This window comes from Anoplophora glabripennis, unplaced genomic scaffold, assembly GCF_000390285.2.
Source record: "Anoplophora glabripennis isolate ALB-LARVAE unplaced genomic scaffold, Agla_2.0 scaffold19, whole genome shotgun sequence".
In the NCBI taxonomy this organism is placed as follows: domain Eukaryota; kingdom Metazoa; phylum Arthropoda; class Insecta; order Coleoptera; family Cerambycidae; genus Anoplophora; species Anoplophora glabripennis.
In genome coordinates this window covers 2,066,454-2,084,738 of record NW_019416327.1, presented here as the reverse complement: position 1 = coordinate 2,084,738, position 18,285 = coordinate 2,066,454, and the positions used below count along the sequence as shown (strand labels likewise).

Below are 18,285 nucleotides of genomic sequence, written 5' to 3'. Positions count from 1 at the left end.
TTGAAATTGCAATTTCTCTGCTGTCTCTACTTATATTTATTTAGCCGAAGTACATTACCGACAAGAATCAGTGCGATCGCTGCCTCCGTAACTTTTTCAAACAATATTCCCAACATTTAACCAGCAAGTACACCAGTCATGTTGGCGTCTAGGGACATGTAGATATGTCTGTAAGTTATTCGGGGAACCATAAATATGACAAATCTGATAACGAGGAAAATGTTGGCTTAGGCTCGTGCGAGTTAAATTTACAAAGCTGCATGCTCCGCGACTAGCTGACTGCTAAAGATTGTTTTAAACAAATGTAATTACATTTATTTACAATAATCTTAATGATCTTAGTATTCTAAATTAACAACATTAACATCCCCCCTAACGTAAACGCTCAAATATACTACCTATTTTTTGATGCAATTTCTGCTGTGTCTTGTTTTTTAAATGATGATAATTTAATAATTTTAGGTGATTTCAATATCCCTTCTTACAAAAATTATGTGACATCTGGAGAAATTAACAATGGTTGTCTTAATTCCCTTGTTAATTTTTGTGATTTTTTGGCATCACCCAATATAATAATGTCTTGAATAGGAACAACAGGCTTTTAGACTTGGTACTGAGTAGATTGCATATAACTGTCAATAAATTTGAAAATTATCTAATCACTGAGGATGCACATCCTCCATTAGATCTATCTTTTGTTTATAATTTTAAACAAAGAGTATGTAAAACCAAGCAAATCCCTCCTTCAATTTCAAAAAAGCTAACTTAAATGCACTATATCATGATCTATCTATTGGTCTTATTTACCTGATTACACAGATGTAAATGAGGTGTGTTCTGAGTTTTACGAAAAATTACATACAATTTTCCTTCAAAGTGTTCCCCAAACAATTAGAAGAAAATCAATGTATCCTCCGTGGTTTAACAGAACCATAATAAATAACATTAAACTAAAATCGCAACTGTGGTGTCAGTTTAAGACCACAGGAAATATAACTTGTCTTGATGAATTCAAAGCTTTACGTTCGCAGATTAAAAGGGATATTGATATTGCACACAAAGAATATGTTTTAAATGCATATTAAATCTAATCCTGGTAATTTTTGGTCTTTTTTACATAACATAAAAAACACCTCAAGTATACCTAAATACAGACGGTATAGTAGATGCATTTGCTCACTTTTTCAGTCTGCGTTTATTCGTTCATCTGTGTTTGATGAATTTAAGCCAGATTTTATACACAACAATGTGTCATCACTTAATATACCAGAGATTTCAGAGTAAGATATAAGGCACTTAAAAGTTTCAAAAATAAATTAACAACGAGTCCTGACGGAATTCCAGCTTTTTTACTAAATGAATGTGCACCTATACTTGCATTACCACTTTGCATTATTTTTAATTTATCTTTTAAATCTGTCACTTTTCCTGATATGTGGAAAAAGTCAAAAATATGTCCCATTTTCAAAACAGGAGACGGAATGAACATTGAAAATTATAGACCGATAGTTATTCTATGTAACTTTGGAAAACTGTTCGAAATAGTTTTTTATGATATCCTTTGCTTCCATTCAAAAGCGCATATATCTTATTCACAACATGGTTTTAATTCTGGAAGATCAACAACAACAAATCTTGTTACTATCACTAACTTCATAGATAATTCTTTGGATAAGAATGGGCAAACGGATGTTATATATACAGATTTATCGAAAGCCTTTGACAAACTTGATCATGGGCTATTGTTACATAAATTATCAAACTTGGGATTAACAACAAATTTTCTTAGTTTTTTTTAATTCTTATTTAAGCAATAGAATTCTCAATGTTCAATATCAGAGCTATAAATCAATTGACGTGTTGGCGACATCTGGAGTTCCGCAGAGATCGGTACTTGCACCTCTCTTATTTATTATATTTATAAATGATATAGACATTCAGACACATACCCTCTTATACGCTGACGACATGAAGCTATTTGCATCTATTCAATCATTACAAGATTGTTATCGTTTACAACAAGAATTGTCGAAAATAAATATATAGTGCCAAAATAATAAGTTGTCATTGAATATCTCCAAGTGCAACGTTATGAGTTTTACCAAAAAAAAAGTTGCTATTCAGTTTGACTATAATATAAATAGTGTTATTTTAAATAGATGCACACAATTTAAAGATCTAGGTGTTATCTTTGATGCAAAATTGACTTTTGTTCCCCATATTGATTATATTATATCTAACGCCTACAAGAATTTGGGTTTTATTATGAGGAATTCGCGATATTTTAGGGATGTTTCTACCCTTAAATTACTCTTTAATGCATTTGTCAGGCCGAAGTTAGAATACGCTTCCGTTATCTGGAATCCTCAATATGAGGTTCACATTTCTAACTTGGAGAAGGTTCAGAGAAAATTTGTCAAATATCTCAGTTTTCGAATTGATCATGCTTACCCACCTCAGGGTATTCCGCAGTTAGAACTGCTAAATAGATTTAACTTTAAAGAGTTGGTCTTGCGTCGGGTCTATTTTTCCATACTTTTTCTGTATAAACTGTTGTCCTCGTATATAGATTGTCCTGACATTTTGAGTAGTATTTACTTTAATATTCCTGGTGTTCGAACTCGCTCAAATGTATTATTTTATTTGTCAACTCCGAGAACAAATGTTCTTAAACATTCTCCAATTTATCAAATGTGTACATATTATGTAAATGATTATAGTACCAAATTTGATATTTGAAACTGTACCGTCAGTAATATAAGACGTTGTATTTTAATTTTAGATTTATAACCTGACCATCATTTTATATGTTACAATTTTAAATTATTTATAATATTTTATTAAACTAATTTGTGTTCACTTTGTAGTTATGTAATTAAGCTTGTATTTTCGAATCTATTTTTCATGTATTATGCTTTTTTATGTAATCGTTTATTGTTTCTCCTGCCCTTTAATTGGATTTGTATCTGTCTGGGCAGCTGTACTTTAAATAAATAAATAAATAAATAAATAAATAAATAAATAAATAAATAAATAAATAAATAAATAAATGAACAATAGTAATTACATCAGTGGCGGTTCTTGGTGGAAGTTAAAAAAATGTAAATTGATAATGTGACTCGTAGCAATCTTTTTTACAAGCAGAAATACGGATATAAAAAAAACATTTTACAAATAAGTACAATAAAGCCGTTCTTCTTTTTTTTTCTTTATTACATAGCGCGATTTACAATATTATATTTCTAAAATTAGTGTCTTTGGGCCTTAAGATTGAATAATCTGCTTTATGCTTAGAGCAAACGTATTTCTTAAAATATTTCCCAATGTATAAAGTCTATAAAATCTGTCATTTATTCCGAAATCGCAACTTATACTTTAGATATTATCGAAATAAACAGTTTACATGAAAATGTAACGGGTTATCATGCTAAATGACTGCAACAAATTGCCGAATCGCATCGCCTTGCCTTTAAATTAAAGCTTTCCCATAATAAACTTAATTTATTACTATATTCTTTCGGATGATGACCTACAATAAGTAATTGCCGACAAATTTTACTTGATTCCCGGCCGCGCGTTTTTCGTATATCCGCCATTTGTCACATGGAGAGGCACAACTTAATTATGGGCAGTTAATCAATGGCGGGTTCGATTTAAGAAAAAAAAAGTCTCCTGCAAGACGATTTATTCGTCGAGGGCCTTTGATGTAATACAATGTTTTGGTTTTGGTGGAAAATAAATTGGGATCATTTTTAGTTCGTTTGGTGAAGAAGACTTTGCCAAATTGGGGTTTGACAAGCCGTTAAAGAAATGTGGATCAATATTAATTAAAAGTGAAAACGTAAATATTTAAAAAATTGCTGTTTCTATTGCTGTGTGCCTAATAAGGCAGGTATGAAAAAAGTGGAAGAAACAGATAAAACTTTTCTTTATTAAATATACATTTTTAGGCTACAGAAAAATGTTTTAATGGAAGAAAAATATATTTTTTTGAAAATCCAGAAATATTAATGGTTTATGGAATAAATACTTTCTAATTTAAATAATAAAAATTCTCAATTTTCGTTGTACCGACCCAAACTTCAACCACAACACCTTCTTCTTCTTCTTCTTCTTCTTCTTCTTCTTCTTCTTCTTTTAGTGGTTGGTCCTAATAAGCCCCATAGCACTGCGGCCTGATTAGGCCTATTGTGCGTCCCACTACTGGTCCTATTCAGGATGTAGATTTGTCCTTTTTACAAAGTCCAAAAGCTTCCTTGCTGACACTTCTCTCAGTTCCTTGGGTTACAAATAGGGTCTCCCAAGGAGCGCCATTCTGCTACGTGCAAATCCCGGGCACTCGCCCAGAATATGCAGAGAAGTTTCATCCGCCGATTCACATTCTCGGCAGACCAGACTGTCTACAAGCTTTAGCTTATGTAGAAGTTTCCTAACGTGACAGTGTCCCGTTCTGAGTCCTGGCACTCTCCTGAGCCGGATTCTATTCAAGCTCAGTAAATAATTCGCTCTTTCCTTCGAAGGATACTCCATGAGCTCCTTAGAATGGCTATATCCTGGCCTTGAAGTCCAGTATTTCCTGTATTATGTCTCAGTCCATTTGCCCAGAGCCCGCCTGACCACACTGGAAGATGTGCCACAGAAGGGCTCCGGGCCAATGAACTCTGTTTCGGATCCCTTCCTAGCAAGTTTATCCGCTTTCTCATTTCCACAAATGCCTTTATGCCCTGGCACCCAACACAGTCTGACTGTATTGTTGGTGGCCAGTTCAGTCGCATTTGTAAACAATCCCACGCCAGTTTTGAACTTATCTTGTGTGCGCCTAAAGCTTTAATTGCAGCTTGACTATCAGAGAATATCTGAGTTTACGTTTATAACCTCTAGTACATTCTCTGCCAGACACGCCATTATCGCGAAAATGTCTGCTTGGAATACGGTAGAGAACTCCCCCAGACTGTAGCTTGCACTCCATCTGGGTCTGAGTCCATATATTCCTGCACCCGTCCCTCTGGTCATTTTGGAGCCATCTGTAAACCATACTAGGCTCCACCTTTCCAGGGTATTAAACCTTTCCTCTCATTTGCTTTGATCCTCTATTCGAGTCTCAAATGGCTTATGAAAGTGAAACCATCTTGTCAGATACCATCCCAAAAGTTGGTTCCGACATAGATGTGTCTATGATCCTGGAATAGGAACTAACTCCTCCAGTCGTTGTTATTCCTGAGTCGATATGCTGCAACTCAATACCTAATTTTATCATAATAGTGAACAAAGCAATTTATTTTATATTATTCTATATTCTATGATACTTCTTTCATTAATAGTAATAATTTCATCAGGTCATCTGTGGTTATTAAGTAAATAACTTATGTACACAGTGATCGCCATATTGTTTCTATTTAAATCCATAAAAATAACTATTTATTATATGAGATGGAAGAATTCACATTAACTCCGCCAGAAATTATTGAATCAGCAAAGCAAATAGAGCATAATTTATTGCCAGAAAAGATATATCAGCAAACATATAAAAAATTTAATGATTACCGGGCAGAGAATAACATTATGCCTTTTTCAGAAAATATACTATTGATATATTTTTCTAAATTAAACAGAAGTATGAAATCTTCTTCTTTATGATCAGCATAATTATGTGAAGCTCAGAGCTAGTTTAAATGTCTACAACAACATGGATATTGGAAAGTATCTAAAATTAAAAGTATTTTTGAAACGGCAAACGGATGGATATTTATGGAAAAGATTTACCATTGAAACTATAATTTAGAAATATACAATATACCTTCCCGAACAAAAATAAATAAATAGGTAGTAAGCAACCAAATTGTTATTTATCGCAAATAAAAAATTTTTCCTTTTATTACTACTCTCGACAAAATATATTTTACAGAAATGTATAATTATAACCAGTTATACGTCTCAGCGAGATATGTTTTATTTTCTTCGACCTGAACGGCTGCGAAGCAGTCTTTAGAGATCATTTAACTGAAATAATCGAATTCTCCATGTTTCCTTGCTTCTATTATGTGAGTAAATTATATAGTAATTAGCTAAAGTACCGCTATTTCAACTATAATTGCTAATGATGGTAATGACTTAATGTTTTAATTGGAATTTTCACACTTGTCTGGGTTACTTACATCTGTACATACTTGAAATACTGTTTGTATTTCTCTTACATGAAAGAGAGGACATTACTACTTGATAGTATATACAACTTTTTTATTTTTCTAGCTGTTGAAGTTTGGTCTCTATCATTATAACAATTTTTAGATAGTTGTGTTGCAAAAATCTTCATTTTTTCTAATGTTTAGTTTCAATTTGGTCAAATGAATTACATATTTGTAAGTATGGTTGGTTAGTATATGTTAAAGGAATTCTCTAGTAATTGTGAAGTTTTGATCTGTGAAAATATTTTAAATATACATTAAGTGAAACAATTACTGCATTTACATAACATAACTGTGGTCTAGAAAACAATATAGTTACAATTTATTCATTTTTAAATCGTACACTGGCCATATAAATCTGTAGACGCAAACGAGTGGCAATTAAATGGAAATTTTATGAAAATACTTTGGACTTAACTGGTCTCGGTACTTGCGCTGTAAATATTGTTCATAAATTCCGATTCATCCCGACTAATTGGCGAAATGTTTGACTTTACCAAGACGGAAAAGTGGAACGATTTTTATAGGTACGCTGCGAGACGTTGTTTCTTACATCTTGAAAGTATCATCATAATCTTAATGAAATTGAACATAAATATGGACTTAATCCAAACATATTTTAACTGAAAGGACCAGTGTTGCAAATTTGCAAATTATCACACTATTAAAAAACATGAGTCTGCTGAAGTTTTACTGCTGATAAAACCACGTTGGGTTCATTGGTAGCGAAAAGTCACCTACTGCTAGATAACAATTGAATTTTGAAATATTAAAACAATATTCTTGTCAAATGTCATTTGTGGCAGTGGTTTTGTGGAAATGGCCATGGTGAAAAATTTGCAGCCTCCATGCCTTGTTAAATTTATAATATTGTCGCCTCCGTCTATTTGCACAGTCATCAGCTTGAAATTTTTTCCATAAAATGCATTACTACAACTTTCCTATTATAAAATATAAACACACGTCTACTATTGGTGTATGGTGGCTTTAGTTGTAAATATATCTTACAAAGTTGCGAATTTGTTACAAACCATCTGGCGGTATTCATTTTGAAGATATTAACAATCACCTTATCATCGCCTTACGAACGAGCTCCTCGAATATGTACGAGTATCTCAGTAACCCATAATTAGAATCATTTAAAGTACGATTAAAACATTTTACCAGATTTTAGTTTATTTTCACATTGCTTTAGCGCAGGTATGGGCAATCTTAATAATAGCATAATCAAACATACAAAAAGCAAATTAATAAAAGTTTGAAGCTATCTTTATTTGGATTTTCTGAATATCTGGCGGGCCGGATTGAAGAATCATTCATTTCTCCGGTTCATAACCAATAGCCTTTATACATTTATATAAAGGAAAAATTATAAATTAACTAGAGCTTTGAATTAATTTTTCCAAAGAACATAATAGAGAAAAAACCACGCACACAGTTAATGGAAATCGTCAACCCGTGAAATAGTCTGAAAATGAAATATAATTTAAAATTGTTTGAGATGTCCGGATCAAAACTTATCACGGGCCCAAGACCCAAAAATGAATACATGTCGAGATAAGCGACATTGAAAGCGCTTATATATATCTTTTTTACGGAAAGCCGTATGGCTCTTCTCTCTCTATATTTTTCTCTCTGAGAGAAACAAAAGGGGTTCGCTGATCATGCAGTCCTTTATTCGAAGCCTTATGAGCTTTGGGAACAAATTTTTGTAGCTAATGTAAATTAGCATAGTTATTATCTTATCATTAACGATTAACATAAATCTACATTTGTTTTTACCTTGTCCGCTTTTTCTATACGCACATTTTTTTACTTTCCACCAGCTCCATTGCTTTGGGGTCTATCTTCATTTTACGTTGGTATTTTTTTGCTTACTTTTTTATTTACACCATCTTTTTTAATTTCTCCCACATTTCTTACTTTCCATAAGTTTGTTTTTAAAGCATGCCTGCATTTTCTTCTGAATGTCTGCATTTTATTTTTCCACACACGCTCTTTCACTTTCAGCTCGCTTTTTTATTTTGCACCCGATCTTTTAGTTTACGTCCGCTTTTTTTACTATTCGTCTGTATTTTTTTGCTTTCTTATTATACCTGCTATTTTTGTCCCATTTTTTTTACTTTGCGTTTCTTCTATCTTCATTTCTCTCTTCACTCTATATGAATTGTATTTACTTTACGACCAATTTTTCTTCTGTATGCTTCCATTGCCTTTTTTATTTACGCTTTTTTATTTTGCGCCCGCTCTTTTAGTTTACCCCTGCTCTTTTAGTTTAAACCCATTTGTTTTAGTTTTCACTCGCATTTATTTGTCCTCTTATTTTTTACCATCTGCCATTTTTAGTCCTGTTTCTTTTATTATACACCCGCTTGTATACCTGTTACGCTCGCTTTTTTTTATCTTACGCCCACTTTTACTCCAACTTTTTTCTGTGGGCCTGCATTTTTCTCTACGCCTACTTTTCTTACTTATCTGCTTGTTTTTACTAAACAGCTGATTACTTTTACTATATGCCATTTTTTTACTTTACGCCCGCTTCTTTACTTTTCACATGCTTGTTTCTTCTTTACGCTCACTTTTTTTTCTTTGAGCCTACATTTTTTAACATTACGTATACCATTTTTATCCCGCTTCTTTTATTAGAAACCTGCTTGTTTTTGTATTATGCACGTTTTTTTTACTTTACGCCCGCTTTTCTTACTTTCTATCCTCATGGTTATTCTTTACCTCCGCTTTTTTCCATTGCACTTGCCTTTTTCTTTCATTATTCCTGATTTTTTTTTTGCTTCTTCACAACTTTTCAATTTTACGTCAATTTTCCTTATTTTACGCTCACTTTTCAACTTTGCACACATGCAAACTCGCCTTGTTTCTCTCAGATAGAAAGAAATAGAGAAAAGCCATATGGTTTTCCGTAAAAAAGACCATGTATATGCGCGATTTAACTCACTCACTTTCAATGTCGCTTATCTGGATAAGTATTCATTTTTTGGTCTCAAACTATAATATATTTCATTTTCAGACAATTTGACGAGCTGCCGATTTCCACTACTGTGTGCATGGTCCTTTCTAAAGTTATCATGAATATAATATGAATTTAACTTGTCTTTTTTAAGTAAACACAATTTAAAATTAAATATATATTCGGTAATATTTTCTAAGAATTTCTAATTTAGTACGTATTCAGTTTCTATTATTTTACGTAAGTACACATTAGCTGTACTTGATTTATTCATCATTATGAATCGAAATGCCATGACTGTCATCCATCTTTTATTTTTTCCAGTTCACAACGCAGTAAAATTTTAAATAATTACCAAGAAGTAATATAATTTTAATGAATATTTAAACACTGTAAGTAAAATCGAATATTTTTCGCTACGTTGAGTTATTTATCAATTACTTTATATAATTCTTACACGATAAATGCAACAAGAGTTAAGGTTACCTCAAATATATTACTGTTACGTTCTAGTTCTCGTCGCAGCTAGCTGTAATGCCAGGTCGATCTTTAAAGGGCGTCGAGGCCCCGCTGTTCGCCTATTATACCGTAATATCAACTTAATTGCGTTTATATAATAAAAACGTGTTGTGCTTTAAAATGTGTCGCTATAAAATTAATGTTGTCCGCTCCGGTTTTTAACAAGAGCGTTGGAATGGTCCGCCGGGTATGAAAAGGAAATAATTTATAGTTTAACACTTACGAAAGTCTTTAGAAAATTAATTTTTATTCCCGATATTTATATTGTGCATAATTAACATAAATTAATTTTTCATCCTTTGCGCCTAATTAAAAACTTCGAGATCGGTAAGATTAACTATCCTTCGATTAACCGATTTACTGCATTGAAAGCGAGGAATTAACTGAGGAATATTTTACTCATGTTTTGAAAATAAAAATGTCAAAGCATTGCTGAATATAATTGTATGTAAATAATAATAATTAGGATAGTTATTTTTAATTTTTTTGTGTATTTTACAGAGATGTTTCACCTTTACTGGTACTGACTGCAATGCACTGGCATATTCGATGTACCTACTTTTAACAACCTTTATCAGTAAATTAATTAAAGGGAGATCGATGAAGATTTAATAAAAAGCGGATGCTCTGTAGTGGTTTTCCAATAAATTGAAACTTTCTTTAATATACATACATACCAAATCGGCGATCTTGCTGGCAATATTTTGAATTTTAAAGATTGATATTACGTGCAAGCTTATGGTACAACGCACCTTGATCTTACTGCCCGTGCCGTCGTAACGGTAAATTGTGAGCAGTTTTGTTATTTTTATTAATTGTATTAGGTCATAATAACAGCTTTTAACATGATTATGGCCTGATGTTTATCGATAATTACGGTTTTTACATAATAAACGCATAAATATCGCGAATTTCACTTGGCCCCAGAACACTTTCTCGATATTTTTTTAATATTCAGCACACAAAATTCTTTAAAAATAATGTGAACTGAATATCATAAAAAAATGTTACACCTACTTGTAACCGGCACCTTTAAAACCGAAAGTATCGATAAACTGTATAGCGAGACGAACAGAATTAATGGTTGTAGTCGGTTAAGAAGACGGCACATGTTTCCAAGTATTAATTACTCAAATGTTAATAACACCAGCATATTAAAAAAAATTGAGCTCGAAGACGTAGACTCCGGTATACTCATTTTGATGCCAATAATTGATAAGCTTAGTCAAATTTTGGTTCCTAATACTTAGAGTTGGCCATTTTAATTAGTAAAAGAATATCAGGCTTACAAAAAAGTTTAACGACGTATTTTATACCACCGCACAGTGGTCGGAAATACGAAAAAGCTGAACAAAGGTCAAAAAGGTTTGCATCATCACCAAAAGTGGGGACTTTATGTTTTTCAGGTCGCTAAAACCGAATTTTCAGTCAAAATTCTCTCAAATCTCAAATTCAAGATGGCTGACACAAAATGGCCGATATATCACGTTAATTTATTGAATCTAATTGAAATTTTGAGTGCCTCTGGTATTGAGGTCGCGTAAAACGTATATAAGGTCGGAGTTTGAGGTTTGGAGGTAATTAATTATTATTAATAAAGTGCGCAAGATATCTGCGATATAAGACATGTATTTGGAATTAATGCCTAATTTCGAACTAAACAATTTCTATATACTATTGAAGCTTATCCTTGTTATAAAGCTTATTCTAATTGTTTGGCTTATTTTAATACATGTGAGTCATTCGCATCGTCATCATCTGTCATATAACCGTCAGAGCATGAAAACATTATCACCATAGCTTCTGTTGAAAAGCTTTTCTCATTTTCATCTATATTACACCATTTTAAAAAATGTTGATCTAAAATGATGATTTGCGTTTCTAAATTCGCGTGGAATTTTCCTTTGAAAAATCGAAAAATTTCTTTTCTCGTGCACGTAATTTTACTGGTGCCTGATCCTGCCGAAAATGATAAATTATGGATTGAAAGATCATCGATAAGTAAGTTCATGTATAATTTTTTTTAAACAAATTTTTAGTGACATCATTTTATTTTCGTATTCTTCTCAGCAAACCCTTTCATTTGATACCCATATCATGGGGGTGCATAAAAAATCATTGATCCGCCATATTTGGGAGTCCGCCATATTGGATTTAGAATGATGCCACTTAGCTAACCATGCAGTGCCATCCAAACTAAACTAATACAAAATTTCAGCTCAATCGGTTGGGGATAACTGTTTTAAAATTTAGTTGCAAGATTTAAGCCATACTAACATGGCAAGTTAAAGAAAAGCTTGTAAAAATATGATAAATGACACACGAGAAAGGTGCATGTTCATAAAAAAAACAATTTGAATAAGAAACGCTCGTTTGAAACGTGAAGAGACAGTAAAACGCTAGCTATTGTATAATAACTAAGGTTTCTGACAATAATAAAACGGTCGTAAACGGAGACACAAAAAAGGACTCAGAACCCGAATTCGGAAAAATTCGGAGGTTTTCTCTTTTGATATATGAACTTGACACTCCTGTACGCACTTTCCAACATTTAATAGTGCAGAATCTCTTGGGATAGCAACTATTTCTATAATTTACGACTGATGTGATTTGAAATTGATAGAAATTGCAAGACATTTTTGTTAAAACAACGTTAGAAAATTTATTTTTGAAGCGAAATGTTAGAAATGTGTATATTAGTCAGCCGCATGAAAGTCTTTAGGCGTAATCGCTTAATAAAGTGTTCAATCCCCGAAACGACGGTGACAGAATTTTTGGTGGTAAAACGTTGTTTTTCATTGTACTAACAGTGTCCTGTCAAATTTTGGTTGATGCACATGTCTTAATTACGAAGTTTCATGAGGTATATTTGTCAGTGACGAAAGCCATAGGTGTAATTGACCAATAAACCCATTGTTATCGAGTTTTCAACCCCTGAAACGGCGGTAATTGGTTTTGGTAGTAAAGTGTTATTTAAATAATTTCTAAATCAGCTTGCAGATAAATATTAATCTCACCAATAGGTTTTAGTAATGAATATCTAAAAGAATTATGCCGAATTATCTCGTTGGGTTCTGTCACTTCTACCAATACAATTTTATTCCAAACTGATATTGACGACGATTTATCTTAAAGTCTCAAACACAAACATTCGAAATAAATTACGTCCAACAATTAATGATAATCCAAGGTCTCTGTTTGTTCTATTACTTTACTACACACTAGATCTCACTAGGTAACAACCACACCTGCCTCTTCAAAATACTAATTAATAAATTGCGTCACCAATCAAATCAAACAAATTACAAACCTGATTTTTTCAGAACATAGATTTTCCCTTTGTGCTCTTAATGACTGTCCGGTAGATACTCGCCGATAAAACGCTGAAAGCTCATTTAATTTGCCCATGAACCAAGACAGTGCTTAATCACGTAATTTATAGGCGCGCATATTTTTCCAAACCGAGGAATTAATATCATCGACATATAAATCATGTCTTCGACCGATTTCATCGGTAACGGAATACGGCAATAAAGCGCAAAATATTTGTTGTTGATAATTCGTTGCCACTATAAATCTTCCAGAGGAAATTAACTGCAAATAGTGTTTTCAGCCGATAAGGATTTTTAATTATCGAGGCAGGTACTTTAAAAGTGTTTGGGTAAGTGGGGTAATTGCCTTTAAAGTGTAGGGGGACGTACCGTGAGAGACATGATGTATCATACATACAGGGTGTGTGGTATTGTATTAATCATCACATAATCACATAATGAAATATATCAATTGAATATCAGTAGCACGTTGTCTATTAGGCAAAATGTTATTTTTCCTGGAACTGAAAATGTTATAAACCACAAATTTTAATTGAAAAAATCTCAAAATGTCAAGCTGCCCAAGATCTGGATAATAACATTCAATAAGACGTATTTGGATCAGCTAAAAACGCTGACAATCTCAGATCTGTTTGATAGGAAATCTAAAAAAAATCAATCCTTGAGTTATAAAAAAATACATTTCTCCTTACCGTCACACTTAACTAAAAATCGATTAGGTATAGAAATGAAAATGTATTATTTTCGTGATTATAGATTTGAATCAATAACTCTATAATTTAAAATATAATATCAGTGAATTCTGTTAAATATTTAATAGACGTTGGCGAACGATGAAGACCTTCACACGATTGCTGAAATTGATGAAACGGTAATTCTTAAATAAGATTTGTTTACATTATAACATATTTGCATTGACTTAAAGAAATAAAGGAATATCAATATTTCTTTAGATTTTCCTTTAATTAATTAATTTGCATTCTACTATTTCCGGTTAACATTTTATAAATATGTCTAGAATCTAAATGTCTACATAAAATATAATATATCAAAGGAAATCGAATTTATGTTAATTCGTTACTAACAAAAAACTATCTCGCTTATCTCGTAAAAATATCACCTGTGTTCAATTAAATCTAGTACCCACTGCTTCAAATGAATATGCACCCCTTTCAGTTTTTTAATTGTAGCTCGAAAATGAAGCAAAGTCTCGTTATAGTTGATAGGAAAAATTATTTAGAGAATTGAATTTCCCATCGAAATAGCTTATTTAAATTTTAAAAAAGTAAAAAAATGAAATTTTTTAATTTTTTTTGCTTTTTCGACTCTGATTTTTTTTCAGATTTTCGTCGTTTTTAACATAAATTAGAGTAAAAAAAGTAAAATAAAATAAAAAATATTAGTTTTTGCTTTTTTTAATATTGTTTATTAACGATATTTTGCATAAAATGTAATTTAAATTTTTTAAATAAGCCACTTCGATGAGAAATTCAATTCTCTACAAAATTTTTCCTATGAACTATACGGAAATTTTGCTTCGTTTTCGTGCTATATTTAATAAACTGCATTTTCCCCCCTATCTTCAATTTCAACCCTCTAATTTAATAACACCCCGTGGTTTTTTCATTTTTTATGACCCTTCGAACAAGTCATATGATTGAATCCTTGAACGAATCCTTCCTTTTCTGCAAAAAATGAGAATTAAAACGTATAAAGGTAAACGCGACGAAAATCGAAAAATTGACTAAATTTGAGCTGCCATATATATATATATATATCAGTTAATTCTCATCCAAAAATACTGTACAACCTCTTTTTTGAAGGTAATTTTATCTACTTTTTTTATGAAGCCTATGCCTATGTTTACTTAAAAAAAAACTAGAGGCAAAAAAGTATAAAAAAATTTAAATATCCAATTTTTTGCTTTTTTTCAAATTGTTTATTAACAATTTATTTCATGAAATTTTCCTTTTAAATTTTTTAAATAAACCCTTTCGGGAAATTCAATTCTCTAAATAATTTTTCCTGTGAACTACAGCGAAATTTTGCTTCGTTTTCGAGCTACAATTAAAGGGGTGCATTTTCACCCCTATCTCCAATTTTCACCCTCTAATTTAATAGCACTTCGCGGTTTTTTCGTCTAAAATGACCATATGAACGATTAATGTAATAAAATATCTTGAACGTCATAGTTCCTTTTAAAATCCTATAATCAATAGCCTTATGCCATTTCACCATGTCTCTGTATTGTTAATGTTATCAACATTTTAAAAAATCATGCTACAGTGTCTTTCTAAGTTTTAGTGTACATTGTCACCAAAAATACCCACATTTTGTATCACTAATCACAATAAGTTTGCTACCGTTGCTGTATCAAACACTTTTATGCATGACATAATTCGAATATTTGAACGATATTTTCAGTCTCCAATATTTCATATAAATGCGTCAATATGATATCAACAGTATACAGGGTCATTCACAACTTATCCAAAAAAAATTGGGAATAGATGCGGCATGAGAAATAGTCAATATTGTAAAAAAAAATTGTAAAATCCTTACAGTTTCTGAGAAAAAAATTATTGAAGTTATAGCACATTAAACCACTACATAGCTGGACAACTATAGTCTCTAACATCATTCGCCACGTGGCCTCATCGACTCCGCGTACTGAATTCGGATTTTGCAATCGTCGTTGCGATATTTACCTGTTATCTGTGAGTTTTTATAATACGTTTTTAGTAGTTGGTGTCAAAAATGGGTAGTTAGTGTCAAAAATGGTTTGCGTGTACTCGGAGTTGATGAATATCGTTTTAATTTATGGTGAAGCGTTTGTGTTATGGTGAAACAAGACATCATTTGTGTTAGTTCGTAGAAAGTGAGTAAGACGGACCCAAATGTGTTTACACGTGAGTGGATAAAATTTTGAACAATTGCTGTTGCAGCATCGGGTATGTCAAATGATTTTATTATTTAAAAACGCAAATTAATTTTATTAATAATTAATAAAGGCAAAAGCATTTGAATTTGCCGATATAAAATAGGTGCGATAAAATTCTATTTACATATTTCTATCCTTGCGAAAGTTTTTGTCCGTTTTTATCACGGCGCCATACCGGTCGCATTGTGCGAGGTCAGGTTTTACAGTGGACCAGTTTCCAGTGCCGTGCAGAAGTGTATTTATAAATCAATTTCGAACTGACCTTTTTGATTTTTTTTACAAAATTGTATTTTTAAGGGTCCCCTGTACATCCAGAATTTTTTTTTTGGATAAGTTCTGAATCACCCTGTATATCAGTATATAAACAACTCTATTCTCCATCTTGCCACTTATTAAACACCGAATATTTCTTCGAATACTCTCGACGTGAGCTTTTTTGGCAATATGTTAATTTGATTTTACTTGTTTTTTTTTTAATAATTTGGTATTCATTTTGCTACTTATCATAAAACGAATCCTTTGGAAGCAACAATCGAACACAACATCACTGAGAATTTTTCCACCACAACTTTTTACTGGTTAAAATTGGGGAACGGTCGTTACGGATCAGCAAAAGTTTTTGTAGGTGCCTGCTTTCTGATCCCTATGCTTTCTTTGCTGTCTAAACGAGTTTGTATTATTATTGGATATTATTATATGCATGATATTCTGTTTTCGGAAATGAAGTTTAAAAGGATGGATTTGTATTTCAATCCGACAAACAGAAAATAAAATTGTATAAATTATTTTTGAAATAACCACGACAACAACATATTTGCCAAAAAATCGAAGGTTCCATACGAAAAGGTGTACAAACCGATTGATGACGAGAAAAAACGTGTAAAGAACATAGAAATGTGCGCATTATTAATTTTTTCAAAGTAATGACGCTTATGGAAAACAAGCGTATTAGTTATAAACAGAAGAAATCTAAGAGTCTCACAAGATAACAAATTGAAACCTTTGTAAATAATGGTCCCAATATCGAACACTTTATGTTGAATGATACGGAGAGAAAAAAATATCGGCAAAACCAAAACAAATACCACCAAATCGTTTATCATAAATTGTAAGTTGATATAATAACAAAATTCAAAGATGCCCCAAACAATATGTATAATTCCCAGTATTTCAAAGCTATCTTTGTATAAAATCTATAAAAATAATAGATAAATGTTTTTGTATCATACTATCGGTGTTAAAAAAAAAGCAATATTTTCCAGATCTATTCGACCTGACGTGCAAAACATCACTTTCCGATCGTGTGACGTAAATTACTGTTCTTATAATTTATCACCTTAAAAAAGTGGAGCTTGTACTGAATAGTCAGTCTTGTAGGTAATACATACGCAAAATTTTTTGACGGACATTATAACAGCCAAAGTTGACTTCCTGTACTTGTTACATAAATATTTGTTCGTTGCTCATACGAGTATACACACTTCTATTATATAAGTCTAATAAAAAGAAATTTATCAGGATCGTGCCATGCGAAAGCAAGTTCTTTTTTCTCATGACAATATTTTATTTAGACATCGACATTGTGCTCACTTAAGCGAAATAAATCCTTAAATTGCAGAGCCTGAATAATTCATAAATTTAAATCTTTTAATATCGACACCATAATAATTTTAATTCTTTATGTTCACGGGTACACAAACTGGTAATACACACAAAAATCCCATAAATAAGGTACACCGGAGGAAATAATAAATGCAACGGCATATAAATAAACAAGGGGGTCATAAGTGCTAATAATTCAGAATATGCCCTCTAATTAAACGCCTGCTGTGTGGCTTATTTCACCTAATAAAAATCAAAAAGAGAAGAAAAAATCATGTTAAAAACTTGCTGGCCGGTTGCCATCGAGTAAAGCGGTTATTATTTTAATATAAATATTTTTTATTGCAACCCGGACGCCTTGCTATTAGCGAAGAATTGATATTACAGAATATTATGCCAAATAATGTAAAGAGAAAGGATGGCATGGGGAAGAATATGAGAAAAAATTGATTAGAAAAATTAAAACAGTCGGATTTGAGAAAAAAAAATAATTAATATTTTAACCGTAAATTTACAGCACTTATAAAGAATACAGAGACGTTCATTTCAAGCTGCACTACCGTTATTTAGAAGCAAAAATTAATTTGAAATATATGAAAATATGCACATATTCGCTACTTTTTTATTTTTTACAAGAAAACAAATTGACGAATTTTAACCAATGTTCTCTTATTTTGTAAGTATTTTTAATACCCATAACTCTGTATTTTTTTATTTTTCGCCAGTAATAACGGTTCGATA

The 18,285-nt window shown here is 31.8% G+C and overlaps 1 protein-coding gene across 2 annotated transcripts in view; it reads left to right on the top strand.

Annotated features, from left to right (window-relative positions):
• Positions 1 to 18,285, top strand: part of LOC108914933 (protein TANC2) — a 376,447-nt gene that overhangs the window by 76,250 nt on the left and 281,912 nt on the right. The gene's annotated exons all lie outside the window — the stretch shown is intronic.